Raw genomic sequence first — 21,523 nt, forward strand, 5'->3', positions numbered from 1 at the left:
AACTAAAAATAAGTTTGTGCTATAGAAGTATAGATGCTTCTTTATTAACTCATTAAATAATGATACCCAGTGGCAGTTCTAATAATTGCTCTAGTTGCAGAGTAGTGATGGATACAGATTTTGAGACAACCGCAACAACTGTTGTGTGGGATGAAGATCCCTGGGATTTTTCTCGGGGATGAGGTGACAGGTCCTGCTAATTTGCATTCAGAATTGAAAGAATTGCTAACTTTCAGCAAGAGGAGAGTGAAAAGGAAGATGCAGTTTTTTTCACATTCAGGTTCACTGACCCCCCTGCAAGGGGCTTGGGGACCCCAGGGTAAGACCGTTGGTCTAGAGCTAGAGGAAGAGAGTACATAGGATGTTAGCGTAGTGTCTTGGGCTAATAAGCAAAGGAGGAAAAGGCTGAAAAGGCCAAGAAGGGAGTCCTGGGAGGTAGGGAAAATGAGTTTTGTCTGTAAAAATCTATGGAAAACCAGTGATTCATGAAAGCGCTGGTCAATTGCATCAAATGCTGAGAAGCTCCGTGACATGAGGACTGATAAATGGCTATTGGACTTGGTGGCTTTGCAAAGAATATTTGTCTTGTTCGTGGCTTAATTCCTGGCACATGTCAGGTCACGTGGTGGGCATTCGGCCTCTATTGAAGGAGGGGAGGAGTCTCTCCTCGACATATCCCGTGGAAACTTGTCTGCCTGGTGGAACAGTAGTGGAGCCTGCAGACACTTGCTGCAATTGGTTTCCTGACAAAGGGCTCCCTAATTTTCAGAGAATCTGTAGGGATCCATGGACCCCCAGAGTTTTGGAGGCTCTCACTGGTGCACCGTGCCCTTGGGATGGAAGGTACAGTGGCTCTGCCCCCTTCAGGAGAGTTGGCTTTGAGGCTCTGGATCTCAGGATGGTATTCACCCTGCTCACCCCCAGTCACTGGGTCCTCCCATCAGTACCTGATACTCAGAGCTGAATGCGTCCCACTGGAGGTGACTTCCTCTGGGAACTCACCTTAGTCTCTGTGTTCTCTGCTAGTGCCTGGTGGCAGTGGGGTGAACCCCTGTATTTGAGAGGTGCTCTGTGTTTGTGGGGAGGTCTGGATTATCACTGTGGATCTAAAGTCACTTGCCCAAGTCTTCCCGCTCGACAGCAGCTTCCTGTGAAGTGGGTCACTTCTGCTCCAGTGTCGTGGGCTGACGGACCCTCACTGAGTCGTGTGGGGTCATCTAAAGTGAAGTGATCATTATGAATTTTTGTCAGGAAGGTCTCACTGTTGTATGTCTGACCTGTTTACAACAGTGAAGCAGCCTGTGATGGTGGCTGAGCTGATGGAAGCAAGAACTTGGCAATGACAATAACATAGCTTGGGATTCAGTGAGGATTTAATACTCTCAGTTCAAGGGGTTTCAGCCTGTGTTCCAGCAATCCCAAAGGGCTCCAGAATGGAGAAAAGAGAGGCCCACCAGGTGGGACTCAGGACCTGCACAACCCGCTGGAGCATCTCCCTTATATATTGGAGCATCTCTTCTGTGCCCTGAGCCCCTCTCCGATATCATTGGTCTGAAGAAGGAATTCTGCTGCTTGAAATTTTGAAAGTCACTGATTCAGCCCAACTCTGTTATTTGATACAAAGAAACTCAAAGAGATAGAAAGCTGAGCCCAAGGGAGTGCAGATAGTTGGTAGCATAACTAACATTGGAACTCAGATCACACAGATAGTCTTTTTTTGTGATTTGATTACAGAAATACTTATGAAGTCATGCATATTACTGTTTATCTGTGTATGTAGTCACCATTCTTATACTTGACGCGTGCACTGTTTCTCCTAATTGCACATCCCCATGGTGAGTTTGTTTGCTCTGAAAGGTGTTCAGGGAAGGGTATGCTTAGGATTCTTAAAATCCAGTAGGTGTTTTTTTTAAAAATTATTTTCTTTGGCTGCACCGAGTCTTAGTTGCAGCATGTGGGATCTTTATTTGCAGCATGTGAACTCTTAATTGTGGCATGTGGGGTCTAGTTCCCCAAACCCAGGCCCCCTGCATTGAGAGCTCTGAGTCTTAGCCACTGGACCGCCAGGTAGGTAGGTCCCTGGAAGCTCTTTTTGACCCTTATGGCTGAAGAAGCGCAGGTAAATTGAGCAGATCTTTGAATATGTCAAGTGTTTTCCACATACAGAGAAAAGAACCCTCAAAGAAAACAGTCTAACTGGGTTGATAAAGGTCCAGCATTCCTTGGGGACCTTGGAAATTAATCTGACAGCTAAAATCTCAGAGAAATGAATGAAAATTGGGAAGCAACAGCTCTGAATATTGAGAAGTCTATAAACAACTCCTGAGCCACCTCCTGAAGCTGTGACAGTCTGCATGCTAACTTCAGCTGCTTTGTGCCAGGCTGGCCCAACCTGGATTTCTTCCAGTTTACATCCAGAAAAGCCCTGCAGTGCCTTCAGCCATGACTGAGAGTTGGAGGGTGGGGGCAGGCACTAAATGGAAGGTGCCTGGTTGTGAATTATGCACCAAATCCCCTCCCACAGCGAGGGGTGTGTGTCTGTGCCTGTGAGAGAGAGAGAGAGAATGTTTCAATGTGTGTGGCGTCTCAGTTGGACTGGAGCATACAGGCATCCTGAGTCTTACAATATTTTTCTTTTGTAATGGGATTTGGAGTAATAGAACATAGTAGGCTCATTTATCAGAGAAGGCAATGGCACCCCACTCCAGTACTCTTGCCTGGAAAATCCCATGGATGGAGGAGCCTGGAAGGCTGCAGTCCATGGGGTCGCTGACTGAGCGACTTCACTTTCACTTTTCACTTTCATGCTTTGGAGAAGGAAATGGCAACCCACTCCAGTGTTCTTGCCTGGAGAATCCCAGGGATGGGGGAGCCTGGTGGGCTGCTGTCTATGGGGTCGCACAGAGTTGGACACGACTGAAGTGACTTAGCAGCAGCAGGCTCATTTATAAGCCTGGGGTTTGTCTTCAAGTCCCTCACTTTTCATACCAGGCCCTCTGTGGACCAGAGAGAGCTTACAGAGTTGGCCCCTTCCTGTTCTGCTCCAACAAAGCCCCATCTTAGCTGGTACTTGTCTATTTTCCTACTATCTTGAGAGCAGGGACTCCTCTCATTCAACATTTTTTTAAAGTAATTTTTTATTGGAGTATAGTTGATTTGGAAAAAGTGGAAAGCGTTATTCTTTCAGTCATGTCCAACTCTTTGAGACCCCATGGACTGTAGCCCACCAGCCTCCTCTGTCCATGGAATTCTCCAGTCAAGAATACTGGAGTGGGTAGCCATTCCCATCTCCAGGGAGTCTTCCAGACTCAGGGATTGAACCTGTGTCTCCTGCATCACAGGCAGATTCTTTACTGTCTGAGCCACCAGGGCAGCCCAATGGGTTAATTTCTGCTGTACAGCAAAGTGATTCAGTTATATATATCTATATATTTAGTTTTATATGTCTATATATATGTATCTTCATTCTTTTTTAGATTCTGTTCCCATATAGGTCATTACAGAATATTGAGTAGAGTTCTCATACTGTAGGTTCTTATTAGTTATCTATTTTATATATAGTAATGTGTATATGTCAATCCCAGTCTCCCAATTTATCCTCTCCTCCCTTCCCCCTTGGTAATCATAAATTTATTTTCTACATCTGACTCTATTTCTGTTTTGTAAATAGGTTCATTTGTACCAATTTTTAGATTCCACATGTAAGTGATACCGTATGATATTTGTTTTTTCTTTTACTTCACTCAGTGTGAAAATCTCTAGATCCATCCATGCTACTGCAAATGGCATTATTTTGTTCTTTTTTTATAGCTCAGTAATATTCCATTGTCTATATATCTTCATCCATTCATCTGTTGATGGACATTTAGGTTGCTCCCATGTCCTGGCTATTGTATATAGTGTTGTGATGAACATTGAGGTACATGCATGTTTGTGAATCATGGTTTTCTCTGGGTATATGCCCAGGAGTGGGATTGCTAAGTCATATGGCACTTCTACTTTTACTCTCTTTTTTTTTTTAGGAATCTTCATACTCTTCTCCATAGTGATTGTTACCAATTTGCATTTCCACCAACAGGATAGGAGGGTTCCCTTTTCTCCATACCCTCTCCAGCATTTATTGTTTGTAGATTTTTTTGGTGATGGCCATTCTTCTTGGTGTGAGATGGCGCCTCATTGTAGTTTTGATTTGTATTTCTCTAATAATTAGTGATATGGAACATTTTTTCATTGCTTATTGGTCATCTGTATGTCTTCCTTGGAGATATGTCTATTATTTGAATCAGTTCTAATGAGGTGGATGAAACTGGAGCCTATTATACAGAGGGAAGTAAGCCAGAAAGAAAAGCACCAATACAGTATACTAACGCATATATATGGAATTTAGAAAGATGGTAACAATAACCCTGTGTACGAGACAGCAAAAGAGACACTGATGTATAGAACAGTCTTATGGACTCTGTGGGAGAGGGAGAGGGTGGGAAGATTTGGGAGAATGGCATTGAAACATGTAAAATATCATGTATGAAATGAGTTGCCAGTCCAGGTTCGATGCACGATACTGGATGCTTGGGGCTGGTGCACTGGGACGACCCAGAGGGATGGAATGGGGAGGGAGGAGGGAGGAGGGTTCAGGATGGGGAACACATGTATACCTGTGGCGGATTCATTTTGATATTTGGCAAAACTAATACAGTTATGTAAAGTTAAAAAATAAAAAAAATAAAAAAAATAAAAGATGATGCTGTGAAAGTGCTGCATTCAAAAAAAAAAAAAAAAAAAAAGATCTTCTGCCCACTTTTTGATTGGATTGTGTCTCATTCAGCTTTGATGCCCAGTGCCTGGCAGAGGGTCTTGGCACACTGAAGGTGTTCAGGAAATTTTTGTTGATGGATTGATTGAATGAGTGAATGAATGAATGAGATTTCTTAGGAGAAATCTTCTGAGTCAGATTTTCCATAAGGAGAGGCAAGAGGTCATGGGAAAAAATTCTGAGCAGAAGTCAAGCACTGTTTCCCCTTTCCAAGTTAAGAAATAATAAAGCTTTTCATTTAATGATTTCAGAAAATGTTCATTTGATCCTCATGATAACTTGCGAGAAATACTGGGAGGTATTTGTTATTCATACTTTCCGATGAGGAAACTGAGGTCCTGGGAGGCTCAAAGCTTGCTCAAGGCCACACAGCTGTTGAGAGGCTGGGTCAAGTCCTCCAGGCATCAGCTGGAGCCGTCTTCCTTATTCCAGAAGCAGGTGTCCTGTCGGACTGTCTTAGGAAAACCTTGCAGGAAACCTCTGAGTGAGAGAAATGATGGCAAGGCGTTTGGTAAAAGAAGACCAGAGTCAGCATCTGTTTAGTGCTTTCCGGACCCTTTGATGAGCTTTGCTCACAAGTCATGTCACTGGTCCCCACTGCACCCCTCAGATGTGTCACTCACTTTGCATAGATAGCTGACAGGCTCAAAGCCATTGATTTGCTTCTATCCTCTTATGGATAAATGATGTGGTTGGAGCTGTGCCCAGGTCCCGTCACCTGAGTCCTAGCTCCAATGACTGTAGGCCAGGCATCAGTCCAGAGGTTGACAGGGGAGGTCTGAGAGCAAGAAGACCTCCTATCTAAGGAGCCTGGAGCCCATTTACAAGGTGGTGGACACTCCTGGACTAACAGCTTGATGCTGGGAAACTGAGGGGTAGGTTTAGAAGCTGAAGATAGGAGTTGAGAGAAGACAAATCCTGCAGATGATGGGAAAGCAAGCAAAACTGGAGGAACAGGGAAGAAATCAGTGATTTTTTTCAGCAGGGCATGGGTGGGAAAAGATGATGTAAGCTAAACATATGTAGAGAAACAGAACATATAGTTCTCCCTGTGAAATGCCTTTAAGTGGCAGAATGTAAAGAGATGTTATTTTTGTATTTGTGACATTTTAGGCTTCAGCTACTTGCAGTTGAAAATGAAAAGAGAAAATCTTGAAGCAGCCTAACTTATTTGTTATCAAGTTAAGGAAAATGACAGAGGAAGGACACAATACTTAGCTGCTAATTACCATTCTTTGACAACCCATGGAGACCATCCTTAGCTTATTTCAAATCAGTATTCTCAGCTAGTCATTTATATCACTGACATCACTGCTGAGGGAAAGGTGGTGAGAAAAGACCATGAAAACACATCAGGAACCGTGAATCACAGCAAGTTGAAGAAAATTGGCAGTATCTCAGAGTGCCAGCCCTGGACCTAACGTACAGCTCAGAGCATCGATTCAGGGCCAGGGCTGGGGCCTCGGTGGGGCTTCCTGGCCGTTGAGTCCCCTCCATCCCCAGATGGGAAGCAGGGCTCCCTCCAGGCCTCAACCGTGCAATCTAGTTCTTCTCTTTGTTTGAGTTTCTGACTGATCTCAGGTTTAATTTTGTCTTCTAGAACTTCTGATAAATCTCTGAGTAGGAAATAATACCTTTCCCCCCCTTTTTCCTCTGTGAGAAGAGAGCAGGACCTTACAATAAATATTTTTGTGAAAGAGGATAAAACCAGATCTTTGGAGGGTAGGAAGGAATTCAAAAGTTATGTCACTCGGTTGTGTCCAACTCTTTGCAACCCCATGCACTGTAGCCCACCAGGCTCCTCCACCCACAGGATTTTCCAGGCAAGAGTACTGGAATGGGTTGTCATTTCCTTCTGCAGGGGATCTTCCTGACCCAGGGATCGAACCCAGGTCTCCAGCATTGTAGGTAGATGCTTTACTGTCTGAGCCACCAGGGAAGGAATTAAAGGATGATGGTAAATAAAATGAGCTTGGTAGCACCTAATGAGTGAATCTCAAACTATCATGAATGGCTGCTATGGTTAATTACTGTCCCCCCCACCCCCCAGTCATGCATTTTGGGTGCATCCCCACCAACTCCTCCTCCACCAAAAAATATTCCTGAATCCTTGGACTTCCCTGGTGGGCCAGTGGTTAAGATTCCACACTTCAAATGCAGGTTTGATCCACAGTCGGGGAACTAAGACTCCAAATGCCATATGGTGCGGCCAAAATAAGAAAAAAAACAAAAGCAATATTCTCAAACCTTCATGTGAATGGGTTCAAATGCAGACTGAAAAGTAAATACTGTCTAATACTATTGAATTTGTCAAATATATAATCTTCAAAATGCTAAAAATGCCAGTCATACCAATATAGAAGGAATATGTGTCCGATTGATTGAAGTCATTAATTAATAAGGGAATCAAAGGTTGTTAAGGGTGTTCCCAAGAGAGGCTGATGATCTCAAGGTCTACAACTTCCCTAGGAAGGACCCTCCTTGGTAACAAGGCTCTGCAGTGTGGTCACAGCTTCTGTCTTTTGCTGTCTTGACCCCTGAGGAGGGGGCAGCTGGGTGGAAGCGGTATCCCCCCACCCCCTGCCCCAGGGTTCAGAGAGCTGCGGGCACCCAGCTTTATCATCCTTAGATTTGAAAGGAGCCCTGGCTTACCCTTACAGCTCTGTGCAGTTGTTATATACCAGATGTAACAGATTCTTCTGAGAGGCAGATGAGGCTGTTCTCTTGGGAAACCTGAGTTGAATGGGATTGATTTTTAGGCGGCAGTTCTTTCTCAGGTGGGTTGCAGATGAAAACAGTCAAGAGATGAGATTGTGAGTAAGCATTTTGAAGTCAGACTTGAGTGCCTTGCAAAGACTTTTAGACACTCACTTGATTCATCTGCACACATAGTAGGTGTTCAGAATGTGCTGAATGAATCATTTCAAGACTGTCCCTCAGGGCAGCAAAGATCCCTTTGCTGGGAGGGGGTGCAGAAGGGCAGGGAGGAAATGAAGGAAGTGTCATGCTCATTGTTTGAGCAATTTCTTGTCCTCTCACCCCCATTTCATATTCCACCTCTTTTAAGAAGATAGATTCGGGAGTATTTCCTCCTATTTTCCTCTCTTTATGATGACATCACTGTCATGATCCCCATGGCTGGCAGTTCTCGGTGACTCACCACTTTGCTATTTTGGTAGCTGTGCATTTCAGGGGATAATTGCCTCCCCCTCCTCTTGAGCACCACACCTGCGCACATTTGGAGGCTTCCAGAATGGCAGTGCCGTGCCAGGCAGCAGCTCCTGGAGCCTGGTGATGAAGGTGAGAGTAATTATGAATGAAGGAGGGAAATGACACAGTGGGTGACAAGACAGGCCTGCTCCCCCAGCCAGGATGTGTCAGTCAGTCCTGACATCACCTGAGGCTCAGCTCTTCTTAGATACGAAGACAAGAGGGAATCTGCCTGGGAATGAAGGCTGCTCCCCTGAAACCAAGCTTGGCGTGAGTGCTCCAAGTGTTGAAATTCTCACGGTTCTCCTGCGAGAGAGAGGGGACCTCTGAGGGAAACTTCCAGAGCATGGTGTTCTGGAGTGTGGTGATGTCCTTAGTGGGAGAGAGGGTTCCTTCCCTTTCTGAAAAATCCCTCCATTTTCAAGGGAGCCCAGGTCTCTTGGTAGGCTGTGTTCAAGTTGGCTCGGTGACCTGAGACTCTGGCTCAAATGTATTTCCTTTCTGACCTGTCCTGCTTGAAGTGACACCAAGTGACCCCTGCTGCCTCCAACTCTCTTGTAATAACCTTCTCTAGAGGCCACAGATGGAGAAGGCAATGGCACCGCACTCCAGTACTCTTGCCTGGAAAATCCCATGGATGGAGGAGCCTGGTGGGCTGCCGTCCATGGTGTCGCTAAGAGTCAGACACGACTGAGCTACTTCACTTTCACTTTTCATTTTCACGCATTGGAGAAGGAAATGGCAACCCACTCCAGTGTTCTTGCTTGGAGAATCCCAGGGACGGGGGAGCCTGGTGGGCCGCCGTCTATGGGGTCGCACAGAGTCGGACACGACTGAAGCGACTTAGCAGCAGCAGCAGCAGAGGCCACAGAAGTAGATGTTTTTCTGGAATTCCCTTGCTTTTTCTATGATCCGACTAAAGAACAACAAAGCGGCCACAGGGTAACTTTAAACATACCTGCTCAGGGTGTATCTTTTGCTGTTGCTGTTGTTCAGTTGCCCAGTCGTGTCCGACTCTTTGCAATCTCATGGACTGAAGCACACCAGGCTTCATTGTCTTTTATTATCTCCCAGACTTTCTTAAAACTCATGTCCATTGAGTCAGTGAGGCCATCTAACCATCCCATCCTCTGTCGTCCCCCTCACCTTCTGCCCTCAATCTTTCCTAGCATCAGGGTCTTTTCCAATGAGTCAGTTCTTTGCATCAGGTGGCTAAAGTATTGGAGCTTCAGTTTCAGCATCAGTCCTTCTAATGTATATACAGGGTTGATTTCCTTTAGGATTGACTGGTTTGATGTCTTTTCTGTCCAAGGGACTCTCAAGAGTCTTCTCCAGCACCACAGTTCAAAAGCATCAATTCTTTGGTGCTAAGCCTTCTTTATGGTCCAACTCTCACATCCATGTATCTTTTATAATGATTTAAAATTCCAGTTTATTTTCTTTTACTGATTTAGAATATTGTGTTAGTTTCACATGTACAGCAAAGTGATTCAGTTACATCTATGTATCTATTCTTTCTCAGACTCTTTTCCATTATAGGTTACTACAAGATATTGGATACAGTTCCCTGTGCTGTACAGTAGTCATTTAACTCAATTCACTGAACTTCTATGTATCTTCCTGGTGCTGTTTCGGCAGCTGGACTGATGCACCAGTCCTGTCATATCTGTAAGCTGGCCCCAGTCACATATTAAGAGGATTGTGTTATTTGGTGAGGTTGGAGAACTTTTCAGTGAGTAGGGATAGCTAATTCCATAACACAGTGATTTTGTCTTAGAGACTGAAAAATCTCCCTAGGTCACAAAGGGTGAAATCCTCTGTTATTAACTTTCCTGACATCTGTGACTTGTCTTCCAGGGAAAGCTGTGTGAGTTTTGAAGCAGGGACAGTGCATTCTTGCTCACTGACTTCCTTGTGGTGCGAGGTACCAGACTTTGCCCACAGGGAGCACTCTGTGATTCCTCAATGGGAGTTGAGGGTTTAGGCTTGATCCTGAATCAACCTCACTAATTCATTCATTCATTCATTCCACACAAATTAATTTAGCATCTACTAAGTACTTCATGGCAAATAGATGGGGAAACAGTGGAAACAGTGGCTGACTCCATTTTGGGGGGCTCCAAAATCACTGCAGATGGTGATTGCAGCCATGAAATTAAAAGATGCTTACTCCTTGGAAGGAAAGTTATTTCCAACCTAGACAGCATATTAAAAAGCAGAGACATTACTTTGTCAACAAAGGTCCATCTAGTCAAGGCTATGGTTTTTCCAGTGGTCATGTATGGATGTGAGAGTTGGACTATAAAGAAAGCTGAGCGCCAAAAAATTGATGCTGCTGAACTGTGGTGTTGGAGAAGACTCTTGAGAGTCCCTTGGACTGCAAGGAGATCTAAACAGTCCATCCTAAAGGAGATCAGTCCTGGGTGTTTGTTGGAAGGACTGATGTTGAAGCTGAAACTCCAATACTTCGGCCACCTGATGTGAAGAGCTGACTCATTGGAAAAGACCCCAATGGTGGGAAAGGTTTAGGGCAGAAGGAGAAAGGGATGACAGAGGATGAGATGGTTGAATGGCATCACCGACTTGATGGACATGAGTTTGGGTGGACTCCGGGAGTTGGTGATGGACAGGGAGACCTGGCGTGCTGCGGTTCATGAGGTTGCAGAGTTGGACATGCCTGAGTGACTGAACTGAACTGAACTAAGTACTGAGCATTGTTTTATTTTTGGTGTTTTTTTTTTTTTGTATGGGCATCAGCTTTAATATGGTGCTGGCCTGTCTGAGGGCTAAGAGAGTCCACTTTGTTTTCTTATTGGGAGCGGAATCTCAGGGAGATTGTCTTAATTCCAAAATGAATTGTGAACTAGGGAGTCATTTCCATTCTTCCCAGTCTCTGCTTGGCTGCTGACAGCTTGGGGAGCTCTTGCTGAACCTGCTGGCCATCCTGGAAGGTCCATTCTAGCAGGATTGGGCCTCGGTGTATGGCCCCAGAGAGAGGCGGCGGGCAAAGCTCTGAGAGTCATCAACCCAGCAGGCACGTGCCCCTCCTGATCCACCACCCCTAAACGCTGACACAGAAGCAGAGAGGTCTTCACCCCCATATCTACATGGAAAGTGGGCATGTCAGGGAGACAGACCAAGGCAAGAACCCCTTAAGCAAAGCCCCCGTGAGCTAATGAGAACAGCAGGAAGAAGGGAAAGGGCAGGGTGGGGAGGTGAGAGGTGCCTTCCACAGAAGATAGCGCTGTGGAGACACTGGCCTGCGGAGCCTCATGACCCGGGTCGGGCGGTGTGACCAGCACCAGGAGTGTCGGGCCTGGCCATGGCCTATGGGAAGCACAGCTTCAGAAGCTGCGTTTGGCTGGAGGATTTGAATGTTGCCATTTAATTCAGAAATGAGAGCAGGACAGCCACTCTATTAGCACCCGGCCCGCCTGGCCTGGTGCCCGCCTCTTGGGAGCCTGGTCAGGGCTGGCCACGCACCCAAACTCTGTGAGCTCCAGTCCTCCGAAGTCCCTGAGAGTCCCATGCAAGAGGGCCGCGTTATGAGGTTGCCATCAGTAATATTCCTTTTTGTATATTTACCACGACTTTCTTATCCATTCGTCTGCTGATGGACATCTAGGTTGCTTCTATGTCCTAGCTATTGTAAACAGCGTGTCACCCTTTTTTAAAAAAATTATTTTATCTGGAATTGCCATTCAAATATAAAAAAATAGAATGGAAAAGTCCTTGGGAAGAATCAAAGCAATGCAAATGTGTTACCTCTCTGCTTCTAATGCTTTGACTTGTGGCTCTTTTTCGTGCTGATTATGGCTTCCAATAACAAAGGGATGTACTAGGCAGAAAACACTTTCAAGCCTCCAAATGAGGAAGCTGGAATTAGGAATACTCTTGGTTTAACAAAGGTTGTGGTTTATATTCCTTTCTGTGGGAATTCTGATCAGGTTAGTCTGGTCAAAAACAACCATCATTTTTTTAAAAGCTTTTTTTGATGTGAACCATTTTTATCTTTTTTTTTTTTTTCTTTTTGGTCACTTGGCATTGAGGATCTTCCCTGAACAAGAATTGAACCCATGCCTCCTGCACTGGGAGCATGAAGTGTTAACCACTGGACCGTCAGGGACGTCCCTGATTTGGACCATTTTTAAAGTCTTTATTGAATTTGTTACAGTATTGCTTCTGTCTTATGTTTTTTATTTGGGTTACCAGGCATGTTATATCTTAGCTCCCTGACCAAGGATTAAACCCGCACCCCTGGCACAGGAAGGAGAAGTCTCAACCACTGGACCCTACCAGGGAAGTCTCTAAACGACCATCTTGAATAAGTGCAGTCCCTGACTCTTCACACTCTCAGTCCCTTGGGGCCTCAGCCTGGGGACTGAGCAGGATTGTCTGCCACCCACCTTTGTCCTGGCACACCCACTCCCCACTTGCTGCTGTCCCCCCTCCAGCCCTTGGCACGAAGCCCCCAGGGCCAGGGGCTTGGTGCCTGCTTTTCTGTGCCATGCATGCCTGCAGGGTGGGAACAAGGCCGGCTGTGCAGAAATAAAAGCCACCAGCACCAAGTAGCAAGGTGGGGAGGGGGTGCACGTGCGTGGCCCGCTGACAGCCCCTGAGCTGGGCCATCAGTTGTCACCTTCCCTGGAGGGCCATTCACAGCTGACAGAGCAGCTTCCAGAGGCTTTAGCAGAAATCAAAAGGCGGCAGCGGTTATTACCTCGCCTGCCTCTCACACCCCTTCTCCCACCTCCCAGCTTTTTTTAATATTAGGGTCTGCTTGTTTGGTCTCTGGAAGCCCGCACCTATTTGAATACTTATCATCTCTTAGAGCACAAATAACAGTCCAGGGACAGCCAGAGAGGGAACTTGAGCCTTCCTGACAATGAACTTGCATAATATGGAGCCACTCATCACCCGCCCTGGGGCGAGTGATTGGTTTCTGCGCGTTCTCTCTGAGAAACAGCACTGACTTCATTTGGCAGAGGAGAAAACTGAGGATGAGACAGGGTCAGCGTCTTTCCCCAAGGCCACACTGTAGTGGTAAAGTCAGGTTTAAACTTCAAGGTCAAGTATAGGACCACCCCCCATATGGCCCTGGAGCAGGGGTTTCCATGGACTGTGGCAAGGGTGGGGGTGTTTGTGCAGCAGGCCTGGGCAATTCAGAAACAGAGCTGAGGACCAACTTAGCTGCTAATGATTAATATCGATGAGTCCCTCTGGCCCCTCTAGCTGCTTGATATTCAGCCTGGTCTCTGGACCAACCACGTCTGCATCACCTAGAAGCTTGTTAGCAGTGCAGAGTCTCAGGCCCCATTCCAGACCTGCTATGTCAGAATCTGCATTTTCCCCAGACCCTCCTGTGTGATTGGAATGCATTTGAAAATCTGAGAAGTCCTGCTCCAGAGATGTCCAGGGGCTTCTTCCAGAACGAAGCCTCAGACAGCGGTGACACCAACAAGCCCCATGCTGTGCGTCCCCACTGACAGAAATTCCCCTGCGAGTGGTGGACGAAGCCAAACCCACTCCTAATATTCTTATCAAGGGAATGAGCAAAATTGCTCAAGGAAATGCACTCAACGACTGCCAGAGTCGGGCGGATCTGACGGCCTGCGGACGCTAGGTGGCAGTGGATGGACAGATTTTGGCTGTACACGGGCGCCGTGCTGTCAACGCCAAGGGTCAAGACGAAATGATAGAGGCGTGGGTGGGGGTGGCTGAGCACAGTTGGGTCGTGAAAGGAGATTGTTGGGATGATATTAAAGAAACTGAAACTTCACCAGCCAGTCTGGGAAAGGCTATTTTGTGGAATGAGAGATTTGGGCAAGAGTAATTGCTTCTTTTTTTGCCTCGAGCTATGTTAAACACACAATCTTCCCACAGGGGAGGGATGTCAGCAGCTGGGTACCGTGAAGCCGAAGGGAATTAAGAGTGGAAAAAAGTTCCCAATCCGCTTCGTTCTGCTCGCTGAGGTCAGGGAGGCAGTGGTAGCCAGGCTGCAGCACGGGTTAGTCAGAGTCCGCCGGTGGGGATTGAGAGCATCCTTTCCCATCATGCACTGGGCTCGCAGGACAGGCCCGCCCGCTGCCCAGATGTTCTAACACCCTCTGAAGGCAGCAGAGATCTGCTTCTTTCCTGTGTCTAGCTATATGGCTGAATCCAGACTGGAGAAAAGAATATGCTGAGTTATTTTGGCTTCTAAGGTTCTTCATCCTCCACATATCCTCTGGAACTAAAGTCTAGGGTGGAGATCTGTGACTCTCGTGTTCAAGGAACTGGAGTCCATCTTTGGTTTCTAAGAAAACAAGGGCAAAAGAAAGTTTTCTGAAATTCCCCAGATTGTGAGAATACTGTATAGACCCTACCTTTTTTTTTTTTTTTTTTAATCCTATAGTGATTGGTTCCAGAAGAACTCTCATTTATTTGGTCTGTAGATCCCAAAGGTTGGAACACTTTGTTGGGAATCCATTCAAGAGAGTCATGTTTTCCTGACTGTTTGGTGGGAGTGCCATCTGAAAATATCTTGAAGTTCAATCAGGTGGGTGGAAACACGTTATTCTAAGAGATTTCAGGGTTTAAGTTCAGGGTCTAGGGGCTTTTTCTAATTATCCTCTATCTCTAACCAAGATGTAGGCTTAGCTGGAAGACTGACCCCTGCAGAAGTCTGCAAGCCTACTGGTAATAGGATTGTAGAATTACAGAACGGATGTTAGAGATCATCCTATCCCTGTCCTGTCATGTTCAGATGGGAAAACTGAGACCCAGAGAGTTCCATTTGGTTTCTTTTGGCAAACTTTAAATGAGGGCCCACTCTGTGCTGGAGACTGAGGCCAAACAAAGAGCCTGACTCACAGTCTCTACCAGTTAATGGATCAACTTATGGCCCAGGTGCCGTGATGGTGAGCGGTGGATACAGGTAGGGAAGAATGGCTTCCTGTCTCCCTCCTCCTCTTCTTTTTTCCCCCTTTATTATATTAGTTTCCCTTTCTCTTTCTCTCTTCCTCTTTTTTTTTGAATTGTGATGATTTTTTCAGCCCTCAGGGGCTTTGTATTTACCAGGCAGAAGTGTGCAGGCAGCAGTATTAGCAATTCCAAGGACATGTTTGATCATTTCTGTCCTTTCCAAAGGCCTGGATATAAGACGTAGTGCTTTCAGAGCCGAGGAAGAAAATTTTATTTTATTTTTTTATTTGTAGGAACTCATCTTGAATTCTGAGGGGAGTGTGTGGAAATAAACCAAGCTAGTTAACTTAAAGACTTTTTTTTTTTGGCCTGAGGAAATACATCTTCTGTAATAGATAAACTCAAAAATATCGTCCAAGTGATACTGTCCCAACTATAATCCAATTGCAGTTTATGGTAGGCTTCTCGAATTCTAAAAAAGGTGAGAACCTCTCCTTTTTTAGGGTTTATTTCTTGAATAGGTTTTGTGGATAGAAAGAAGTGGTGAATTAAAAAATAAAGATGTTACCAACCATAGCTGGAAAAACGGCTAGGGAAAGTCTGTTCTATTACACAGTGATATTCAGTGACATGAAAATCGCATGCAAATGGGCCCCTAGGCTTCCTCACTGTGGCCAAATCTGGTAAAGGCCACTGTCTGAACATCTTGTGTCCTGCTGACCAAGAGGAAGATTTCGAGTCTTAAACATCAGGCTCCTGAAGTTTGCATATGATTGAGCTTCCAGGTCCTTCAAAATCTTACATTTGATTCACAAACTTAGGCATCTGCTACTGATTAAAGTATCAGGGTATAATTATACCCTTTCTTATTAGATATGGAATCTGACAGTTGCTTAGATACAAAATAAGCAAGTGCAGATTGTGTTTCTGTGCCCCTCACGGGCTGGGGAGACAGAACAACAGAATTCTCAAAAGCTTGGCATGAAAGGGTTTCATTGCCCAGAAAATGTAAAGTTCTGAATTATCGTTGGTAGATTTGCCTGGGAACAGATGTTAATCCCATTGCAGGTCTGTGGTTGGAGTTGTAATATCACTTAGTGATTTCCCTGGCTTGGTCCCCTCACCTCTGTCCTGCGCTCCAACTCCCCAACAAAAAGCATCCAACTCTCCCAGGGACAAAGCAGTTGCAGCTTCCTCAGGGAGTTCTGGGGCCAGAAGATCTAACTGGAATGGCAGGGCTGTGTGTCCTGGTCAATTTTGACTCCATGTTGGAAGCTGTTTCTTTGACTTGTTTTTCTTTTTTCTTTAGTTCTACCAGTTTATTGCTACCAACCAGTCTCCTTCCACCCTCCTCATGTATGCGTGCTCAGTCACGTAACCCTTTGGACTATAGCCCGCCAGGCTCCTCTGTCCATAGACTTTTCCAGGCAAGAATACTGGAATGGGCTGCCATTTCCTTCTCCCTTTGACTTGCTTTTCTTTGCTTTTTTTATTGTGACAGTTGACAGTTCAGTCGCTCAGTCGTGTCCAACTCCTTGCGACCCCATGAATCGCAGCACGCCAGGCCTCCCTGTCCATCACCAACTCCCAAAGTCCACCCAGACTCACGTCCATCGAGTCAGTGATGCCATCCAGCCATCTCATCCTCTGTCGTCCCCTTCTCCTCTTGCCCCTAATCCCTCCCAGCATCAGAGTCTTTCTCAATGAGTCAACTCTTTGCATGAGGTGGCCAAAGTACTGGAGTTTCAGCTTTAGCATCATTCCTTCCAGAGAAATCCCAGGGCTGATCTCCTTCAGAATGGACTGGTTGGATCTCCTTGCAGTCCAAGGGACTCTCAGGAGTCTTCTCCAACACCACAGTTCAAAAGCATCAATTAATCATACATAATAGCCTGCCTCAGAGGACCCTGCCCCTCAGCCTGACTGTAAGCTGAAGTGCCTTTGTTCAGCTTGTAGAGAGAGAATCTGACCCTGTCTACCTGTAAATAGAGATTAAAACACCACTTCTAAAGACTGACTCTTCCTGGAGATGTTTTGCAAGACTGAAAACATCCTTTTCTATTTACTTCTTCACCGCCTCTCCTTCTCTATTCTGCCTTTTGAGTTCAGTTTTTCATTGCCTCTCTCTCTCCGACTCTATAAAAGAAACTGGCATCCAGACCCCGACAAGATGGTTACTTTGAGACATGAGTCTGCCATCTTCTCCATCAGCCAGCTTTCCGCAGAAGGTCATATTCCTTGCTTCAACATCTTGTCTCTCAGATTCACTGGCCTGTCATGTGGCGAGCAGAGTGAGCTGTGACACGGTAACAAGTTGACTTTGGCTTCAAGGATTTGGCATCTGGGGGAGCCTTCTAGTCATTTTAAGATATCCTCTCATCCTGCTCAGTTATGTCTTCACAAAATACAGTTAGAGAAATTCCCTGCTGACCTGTCAGCTGTAGGAATTCAGGGATCAGGACTTGTTTGGAACACCCTCTATCTCCAGGGTCCAGCATGGCTCTAGGCACTTAGAAGACGTTCGATACCTAGTTATTGGAAGGATAGATTCTGTTGATTCTTTTATATGCAAGTCCCCATTGGGGAGGTGTTACTTTCAACTCGTGCAGTCACTTACTTCCCAGTGTGTATGACGCCATTGGTTCAGGACTACTACTGCCCCAGAGCTAAATGCTGCCTGCCAACCTGTTTCTGTGTGGCAAGTGAATTGAGAATGGTTTTGACATTTTTAAATGGTTGGTGAAAAATTAAAATAAGAATATTTCATGACACATGAAAATGATATGAAATGCAAATTTCGGGCCCATAAATAAAAGTGTTGCTGGAACAATTATGCCGTATTGTCCTCGGCTACTTTTGATGTAGTGCAGTGGCTGAGCTGGGTTGTTGCAACAGAGACTCATGGTCTGGAAGGTCTAAAATATTCTGGAAAAAGTGAGTTGGTCCCTGGCTTTGATCATTCTGGGAGTTAGCCTTTGATGTTGGGGGGAGTGGGATGCAGGAAAGAGGGTCTGTAGGGACGAGTCAGGGAGGCAGGTTAACTGGGAGGAGAGAACAGCCTGGAAGTCTGGAATAGTACTTCTCCAGCTCCAGCCTTTCCACAGTGGAAGTTTCCAGTTCCTCATTGTAATTCTGATGAATGCCCTCAAGGAACACAGTGATAATCATTTCTCAGACTGCTGCACTGTTCAGATGGATGCAAAGGACTGTATCTTTCTGCTGTTTCTTGGTCGTTGTAAATCCCTAGTTCAGAAATGCTCCTCCTTTGTCAAAGACATTAAATTTTGCCTCTCAGACAGGTGTTTGGGTCATAAATCTGTATGTGTGAGCAAGTGTGAGCTGGAACTTGCCTTTCAAGGCAATTGTCTTCAGTTTTCAGCCACCCAGCAGGCACTCCATGCAACTGCACCACATTTTAGCTTCCCAGAAGCCTTGAGCCCACCACGTCTGTTTCTAAACTCCTATCAAGGGTGGAGCCCTTCCCTTCCAGAGAAGTGCCTTTGTGATTAAGCTGGCAAGGATGCAATCAGCCTAGTTAAAGCCTTGATAATCCACTTGATCCGTCTCAGTTATCCTTCCAAATCCCAGAAGGCATCTTGTGGAACTGAGCCACGTTTCTCTGGGGTTTACAAGAGCATCTCCTGGAGCAGATGGCATCAGACCATTCTCTTATTAGCCATCTAAATTCTAAATTAGAGTCTAATTTTTCCAAACCCTATGCTTTATTCGAAAAGAGGTTTCTTTTCTCTGGGCTAGTTCCAACCTCTGGCTTCCTGGAGGCCTGACTCATCTAGCTCTGGGTTTAATGCCCCATGTCTTCTGATGGTGTGTTTATGGATTGGAGGATAGATTTGCTTTCTGAGTGACAGTGATTAACACTGGCATTGTTTACCATAAGTAAACCTGGGTTTTGAAAATCATAGCCAATAAGAGGATTGCCATGTCTTTTTAAAGGGTTGACTACCAGGGCTTCCTGTAGGAAGCCTTATCTGATCTAAAAGTGCTTATTTATTAAATTAACTTAAATATAGTTGATTTATAATGTTGTGTCAATTTCTGCTATACAGCAACGTGATTCAATTATGTATTTATATAACCTTCCCAGGTGGCACTAGTGGTAAAGAACCTGCCTGCCGATGCAGGTTAGACGAAGATACATGGGTTTGATCCATGGATTGGGAAGATCCCCTGGAAGAGGAAATGGCACCCACTCCAGTTTTCTTGCCTGGAGAATCCCATAGACAGAGGAGCCTGGCGGGCTGCAGTCCATAGGGTTGCACAGGGTTAGACACAACTGAAGCAACTTAGCACACAGCATATATATCTTTATATATATTCTTTTTAAAAATATTTTTTTCCATTATGGTTTACTACAGGATATTGAATATAGTTCTCTGTGCTATATAGTAAGAACTTGTTGTTTATTCATTGTATTGAAAAGGTTTATTTATTTATTTTTTAACCTTTCTTTTGGCTGAGCTGTGTGGCTTGTGAGATCTTTCAGTTCAGTTCAGTTCAGTCTCTCAGTCGTGTCCGACTCTTTGCGACCCCCTGAACCGCAGCACACCAGGCCTCCCTGTCCATCACCAACTCCTGGAGTTCACCCAGACCCATGTCCATCAGTCAATGATGCCATCCAGCCATCTCATCCTCTGTCGTCCTTTTCTCGTCCTGCCCTCAATCCTTCCCAGCATCAGGGTCTTTTCCAGTGAGTCAACTCTTCGCATGAAGTGGCCAAAGTATTGGAGTTTCAGCTTTAGCATCAGTCCTTCCAATGAATATTCAGGACTGATCTCCTTTAGGATGGACTGGTTGGATCTCCTGGCAGTCCAAGGGACTCTCAAGAGTCTTCTCCAACACCAGGTTCAAAAGCATCAATTCTTTGGCGCTCAGCTTTCTTTATAGTCCAACTTTCACATCCATACATGACCACAGGAAAAACCATAGCCTTGACTAATGGACCTTTGTTGACAAAGTAATGTCTCTGCTTTTCAATATGCTATCTAGGTTGGTCATAACTTTCCTTCCAAGGAGCAAGCGTCTACTAATTTCATGGCTGCAATGACCATCTGCAGTGATTTTGGAGGCCAGAAAAATAAAGTCAGCCACTATTTCCACTGTTTCCCCATCTATTTGCCGTGAGGTGATGGGACTGGATGCCATGATCTTAGTTTTCTGAATGTTGAGCTTTAAGCGAACTTTTTCACTCTCCTCTTTCAATTTCATCAAGAGGCTTTTTAATTCCTCTTCACTTTCTGCCGTGGGGTGGTTTCATCTGCATATCTGAGGTTATTGATATTTCTCCTGGCAATCTTGATTCCAGCTTGTGTTTCTTCCAGCCCAGAGTTTCTCATGATGTACTACTCTGCATATAAGTTAAATAAGCAAGGGACAATATACAGCCTTGATGGACTCCTTTTCCGATTTGGAACCATTCTGTTGTTCCATGTCCAGTTCTAACTGGTGCTTCTTGACCTACATATAGGTTTCTCAAGAGGCAAGTCAGGTGGTCTGGTATTCCCATCTCTTTCAGAATTTTCCACAATTTATTGTGATCCACACAGTCAAAGGCTTTGGCATAGTCAATAAAGCAGAAATAGATGTTTTTCTGGAACTCTCTTGCTTTTTCCATGATCCAGCAGATGTTGGCAATTTGATCTCTGGTTCCTCTGCCTTTTCTAAAACCAGCTTGAACATCAGGAAGTTCATGGTTCCCATATTGCTGAAGCCTGGCTTGGAGAATTTTGGGCATTACTTTACTAGTGTGTGAGATGAGTGCAATTGTGCGGTAGTTTGAGCATTCTTTGGCATTGCCTTTCTTTGGGATTAGAATGAAAACTGACCTTTTGCAGTCCTGTGGCCACTGCTGAGTTTTCCAAATTTGCTGGCATATTGAGTGCAGCACTTTCACAGCATCATCTTTCAGGATTTGAAAGAGCTCAACTGGAATTCCATCACCTCCACTAGCTTTGTTCGTAGTGATGCTTCCTAAGGCCCACTTGACTTCACATTCCAGAATGTCTGGCTCCAGGTGAGTGATCACACCATCATGATTATCTGGGTCATGAAGATTTTTTTGTACAGTTCTTCTGTGTATTCTTGCCACCTCTTCTTAAGATCTTCTGCTTCTGTTAGGTCCATACCATTTCTGTCCTTTACTGAGCCCATCTTTGCATGAAATGTTCCCTTGGTATCTCTAATTTTCTTGAAGAGATCTCTAGTCTTTCCCATTCTATTGTTTTCCTCTATTTCTTTGCATTGATTGCTGAGGAAGGCTTTCTTATCTCTCCTTGCTATTCTTTGGAACTCTGCATTCAAATGGGTGTATCTTTCCTTTTCTCCTTTGCTTTTTGCTTCTCTTCTTTTCACAGCTATTTGTAAGGCCTCCTCAGACATCCATTTTGCTTTTTTGCATTTCTTTTTCTTGGCAGTGGTCTTGATTCCTGTCTCCTGTACTATGTCATGAACCTCCATCCATAGTTCATCAGGGACTCTATCAGATCTAGTCCCTTAAATCTATTTCTCACTTCCACTGTATAGTCATAAGGGATTTGATTTAGGTCATACCTGAATGGTCTAGTGGTTTTCTCTACTTTC

At 45.1% G+C, this 21,523-nt stretch overlaps 1 long non-coding RNA gene across 1 annotated transcript in view; it reads left to right on the forward strand.

The window, feature by feature from the left end:
* LOC129635545 (uncharacterized) overlaps positions 1–13,766 on the forward strand; it is a 37,671-nt gene extending 23,905 nt beyond the window's left edge. The window contains exon 3 of the long non-coding RNA XR_008706361.1: positions 13,378–13,766. This is a non-coding gene — a long non-coding RNA (uncharacterized LOC129635545). The remainder of the gene's footprint in view (positions 1–13,377) is intronic.
* Positions 13,767–21,523: the final 7,757 nt, after the last annotated feature.

Source organism: Bubalus kerabau, chromosome 20 (genome assembly GCF_029407905.1).
Source record: "Bubalus kerabau isolate K-KA32 ecotype Philippines breed swamp buffalo chromosome 20, PCC_UOA_SB_1v2, whole genome shotgun sequence".
In the NCBI taxonomy this organism is placed as follows: Eukaryota; Metazoa; Chordata; class Mammalia; order Artiodactyla; family Bovidae; genus Bubalus; species Bubalus kerabau.